This window comes from Vombatus ursinus, unplaced genomic scaffold (assembly GCF_900497805.2).
Source record: "Vombatus ursinus unplaced genomic scaffold, bare-nosed wombat genome assembly UNPS02014772.1, whole genome shotgun sequence".
Classification (NCBI taxonomy): Eukaryota; Metazoa; Chordata; class Mammalia; order Diprotodontia; family Vombatidae; genus Vombatus; species Vombatus ursinus.
Window position 1 is genome coordinate 3,996,625 of NW_020954550.1, and position 6,067 is coordinate 4,002,691.

Here is a 6,067-nt window from a genome sequence, read left to right on the forward strand (position 1 = left end):
GCATTTGAACTTACATTAACTGCAATAAAAAATCTTGGCTTTGTAAAGCAGATGATGATATATGCTCTAAGTAGAGAGGTGGAGGACTGAGATTTCAGAATATTTCATACATTATCAGAGAGGATGGCTTTGTCAGTTTTGCTTGACTTTCTCTTTGTTATAGGGCAGAGATGTCAAACACACTGCAAGCCACCTTGACACCCCACCCCCACCCCAACTCCCCAGGAACCAGATTAAAAAAAGTGATTGGGAAATATATAGCAAAATAAATAAAAAACATAATAGAACATAAATAAAGTTAATTTGTAGTTTTGAAAGTTAATATGCAGAGATCCTTATGTATGGTTTAGTGGCCCCAAGTTTCTATTTGAATTTGACACCTCTGTGATAGGGAACTTTATTACCACTATTCAAATCTCCTAAAGACACCAAAGAAAGAGGAAAATGACCTATTTATACAAAAATATTGATAGACATTTTTTTCTAATTCCAAAGATCTAGAAACAAAGTGGGAATACATCAGTTAGGGGAATAGCTAAACAAATTAGAGATATATTATTGTAATGGAATATTATTGCACCTTAAGAAATAGTGAAAGGGATAGATTTAGAGAAGTCCTGGAAGATTTGTATGAACAGATGCATAGTGAAGTGACCTGAATAAGAATAATTTTTACAACTATAACATTGTAAAGGAAAATAATTTTGAAAAGCTTAATTCCAATAAACTAACGACCAATCAAGACTCCAGAAGACTGATGATGAAGCAAGTGTCCCATGCAGAGAGCTGATGGAATGTAGGTACAGAAGAAGTCATACATTTTCAGAAAGACCAATGTATAGATTTGTTTTGTTTGACTACGCTTATTTGGCACAATGGGGAGCTTTTTTGGTGGGAAGAGTTGGGGAGGGGGTAGTGGTAGAAATGCAAGAAAAAATATATAAAAGAAAGAAAAGAGTATTCAGAAAGGGTAAAGATAAGAATATTCAGAAGTCCAGAAAAGCAGGATAATGTTAGTACTACTGTGTTAAGTATATATGCTTTTAAAAGAAATAATTTATATGTAATAGAGCTATATGACTTCAGCAACAATCCTTTTTTTCTTTTCCTGTTCTTCCTTGCATATAGAAATGTTCATGTTTGTTGATGTTTAAGTTAAAAAAATTTTTAAAGAAAATTTGGGAATCTAGAGAGAGAAGAGGCTCCAAGTCAGAACCTTGGGAAACTCATGGTTAGGAACAAGACATGGAAAATTCTTAGTGGCAACTCTGAACATGATATATAATCGGTGCGACAGAAAGCACTGGAAACACTTCTAGAAGCCTGAAAGGCTGGTAGGGGCAAAAGACAGAGACATTGAAACCCTTGAGATGCAAAATAAACATTCCAAATGTTAGCTGAAATGCCTAATAAAAGGTCAGCAAAGACAATAAATTTACCTCTAGGGAATCAAGCTGTATTCACACCTTTCTTCCTAGCCCTACCTACCTCAGACTCCTTTAGGAGTCTGGGACGTTAACTAGCTGGATTGGGATCTATAAACCCCAAAGCCAACCAGAAGTCCCTATTTGAGGAAAGTAACTGAAAAGTAGGAAAGATCATTGAACAGGAGAGAATAATCCTTTCCTTTCCTACTTTTTGCCCGGAGGTGACAAACTTGATAGTAGAGGCTCTGAGGGACTCAGAAGAGAGTCAGACTTCTTCCTATCCTAGGTTAAAAGGAATTGTTGTTCATTCATTTCAGTTGTGTCCGACTCTTCCTTCATGACCCCATTGGGGGTTTTCTTGGCAAAGATACTGGAGTGGTTTGCCATTTCCTTCTCCAGCTCATTTGACAGATGAGGAAACTGAGGCAAAAAGAGTTAAGTGACTTGCCCAGGGTCACACAGCTATTAAGTGTCTGAGGCCAGATTTGAAATCAGGAAGATAAGGTTTCCTGATTCCAGGCCCGAACTTCGCTGCCCCACCTAGCTGCCCAGGAATTATCCTACCTGAAACATCACCATGGCCTTCCCTTTGAAGAAAGTTCAGTGCCATCTAGCTGAATTTTCATGTTAGCAGCTAAAAATATTGAAAAGCACCAACTGCCCATCGAAGAGCAATCCCAGGGAGTCCAGCTAATAGATCCATACAGGAGAGATGCCACAATTTGAGAATAATAGCCCAGTGGCTGAGCATTTTCATTAATTTATTTACATTCATTTTTAATTTTTAATTCCAAATTCTCTCCCTCCCCCACCCATTAAGAAGGCGAGCAAGATGATACCCATCATACAAGGCATTTGTATTTAAATAACAATACAAGCCAGAGTGTGCCAAAATGCCAAAGTGCCTAAAATGTTTGTCATAGTCAATAAATGTGAGTTCAGAGGAAGGAAAGGTTCCTGTGACCTGTACTGAAGGGATAAGGCCTTGTGAAGGAAGAGGCAGCCACAGCTACTCACTGACTGAGTGAGGCGCCCTGTTCAGCCCAGCATCAGAGAAGCCTGATGGGGAACTGGCTTCTCTGAGGGCCCTGCCTGACCCAGCCTAGCAGTGGATTGACCTATCCAGCCAAGATTCATCGTCCTTTGAAGAGCATCCAGAAAAAAGAAGGCATGTTGAGGCCCTCTAATTTTAGAGTTGGGATTGTTCTTGTTCAGGTATATTCCCTATGTGTGCGTCTTACTGCTATTATAGTTTACATTTATATCCATTCTCCCTCTTCCCTGTGGACTTTGTGTGTATTGGTGGTAGAATGTACCCCAGATTTGGGGTGGGAGGATATCTTTATGACTACTGTTTTTGCTATGCTACTTGAATAAATGACTTTGTTAAAGAACTGAGTCAGCTGGCTGATCATTAAGGGAAAGCACACCAGTGAGGGTTTGTGAACTAGTGTTAGCGAGTGAGCTAACTATAGATTACCTTTAGAATCCTGAGAGTAGTAGCAGCTGCCTTTCTGAGGATCTAACCTGTCCATTCTAGTGAGAGTTGGGCTGCTGTATACATTGCCTAATCAGTTCAAGAAGGATCTATTCTCCTAAGCCCTGAACCTCTGAGTCACCTTTGACAGACACTTTGGTATACTTCATCCTCTCTATATAAGCAGTCTCCTGGACCTGGTGATTGTTTCTGTGAAAGATCTCTTTTATCTTCCCCTTTTTTTTTTCATCCTTACTGCTACCACCTTATTTCAGGCCTTCATAATGTCATGGTTGGATTATTGTAATTGCTTCCTTGACTCCAATCTCTCCATCTTTAATTTGCCTTGCACACAGCCAGCAAATTAATCTTCTGAAAACAGTGCTTTATCATACCAGTCCCCTTGCACAGAAACCCACAATAGCTCCCCATTGCCTACGATCCAAATTCCTCATCCTGGCATTTAAAGGCTCCCACAATTTATCTCCAAACTTATCTTTCACTAATTTCGGTACAAACTATCTGACCCGGTCAGGCTGGTCTCCTCCCTCTCCTTCATACACACTATCCTTAATCCTACCCCTGAGATATTTCTCATTTCATTCCTTCGCCTACCTACCCCTAAATATGCAGGTCCTATCTGTCTTTTAAGACATAGATCAAGTCCTGTCCTCTTTTACAAGGCCTCCTTCATTCAAGATGGCTCAAAAGAACCTCTCCTTCTCTGTACTTTGTACCACAGTTATTCTCCAGGATATGAATTCTGACACTTCAGCATTTCATCATATACTGGCTTATATTGCAATTTAAGTATTTCCTTTATGCATATTTTATTTCCCAGCTAGACTCTAAACTCTTTAAGGTCAAAGACAGTTAATTTTGTAGTGTGGCAATGTAATGTACTAGAAAGGGAGCTGGGCTGAAAGTCAGGAAGAGCCGAACTCTGCCTCAGACCCTTGCTAGCTATATGGCCATGGGCAAGTCACTCAATTTTTCAGAGCCTCAGGTGCAGAATGGAGATTCCAGTCCACTCAGTTCAGTAGGCTTTCATTAAATGCCTGCCATGAGACAGGTACCATGATAAGTCCTGGGGAGACAAAGATAACAGTGAAAACAGTCCTTGACCTCAAGGACCTTACACTCTATTTTGGGGAAAGCAGTTCACACATGCGTGTGTATGCATATGTATATGTATGTGTATACACATACATGTATGCATACATGTGTGTATGTGTATATTAAAAGTTGTTCATATATGTGTATATGTATGCAAATTGAATATATTACTTTATATTTTATTCCTTTGGACTATAATATAACATATGTATAATTTATATATGTATAAAATCTCATGTATCCACATATAATATGTATGTAGATACACAAATACAATACACAAATATATATCTACATAATTTATATATACACATATACTATATACAATTATTTACAAATATTTTATATTCATGTTTTCTATAGGTACAATTATATCTGCCTTTTTATACACATATATACACACACAAATTGAATATAAAGTAATATGGAAAGAGGATAAAGAATCATTAATAAATAGGGTTATCAGGAAAGGCCTGGAGCAGGAGGTTGTACTTGGGCTGTCTTAAATGAATCTAGGAATTCCAAGAGGAGAAGGTGAGAGGGAGAGCATTTTGGTCATGGAGGGACAGCTTATGAAAAGAAAGACAGACCATCTTGTACAGGAAGTAGAAAGTATGACAGTTTGAAGTTAGACCGAATGAGGAAGAGTGATGGGAAATAAGTCTAAAAGTACAAGTTGGAACTAGATGGTGAAGGCCTTTAAATAACAGAGATATTTGTGTATTCACCTAAGGGTAATGGGGAGCCTCTAATCTTCTTGAGGAGAGGAGTTAGAAGGTCTTGTCTATGGTTTAGCAATTTCGATTGGCAGCTAAATGGAGGAGGAATTGGGGAGGGAAGAGAGGAGAGGCAGGGAGGCTAATGAGGATGCAATGGCTAGAGGTAATGAGGGCCTGGACCAGGGTGGTTGGCCATTCAAGTGACGTGAAGAGGAGGGATTCAAGCAATGTGGTGTGAGGAGAATTTAAAAACAAAACAAAACGAAACAGGGGGCAGCTAGGTGGCATAGTGGATAGAATCCCGGCCTTGGAGTCAGGAGGACCTGAGTTCAACTCCAGACTCAGACCAAACACTTGACACTTACTAGCTGTGTGACCCTGGGCAAGTCACTTAACCCCCAATTGCCTCATTAAAAAACAAAAAACAAAAAACAGAAAAAATAGAACAAAACAAAACAAAACAAAAGCAAAATAAAACTTGGCAACTGATTGTAAATGGGATTGAGGGAGAAGGAAGAGTCAGGGATGACTCTGAGGTTGCAAGCCCAGAAGAATGTTGGTGCTCTTAATAGAAATAAAGAAATTAAGAAGAGGTTTAGATTCAGTAGGGGAAATGATGATTTCTTTTGGGGGCAGGCTGAGTTTGAGATGCCTAAGAGTAATCCAGGTGGAAATGGCCGGCAGGGATGCTATCTGCAGTGATTAACTCACAGAGTTGTTGTGAGGAGGAGATAAGGTCTTTAAAGCATTTGCAAATATTAAATAATTATATAAATGTGGTTATTATTATTCCTCATTACATTAGAATATGAGCTTCTTGTGAGCAAGGACTCTTTCTGCCTTTCTTTGTATATCCAACTGCTTACAGTGGCTTAATAAATGCTTGTTGACTGACTAATTGATTCAAGGGCAGGAAATGGATTCAATTCAGGGGTGTGCTAGTACATATTTAACAACTGGCTCTCTGAAAGAAAGGAGGGAAGGAAGGAAGGAAGACATGTATACACAACGCATCTTTAAGTTTAATCTGCATTACCAGCATTTTCTCCATCACTTTCTTAAGTTTCCATGATCAACAAAACAATAAGTCAAGCATTTGCCCTTCATAGCCAGGGTTAACACACCCATGGTCCTATTTATCTTTGTGTATACCTTAGTGTCTAACAGTAATGGGTATTTATTAAGTATTAAATGAATGAATGTTCCATTAGGGCAAGGACTATGTTTTATCTGAATTTTGTATCACTCGCAGTGCCCAGTACGGTGCTCTGCACATAGAAGGCACTCATGAGTAAATGATTAATAATAACATTAATAGATAGCATTTA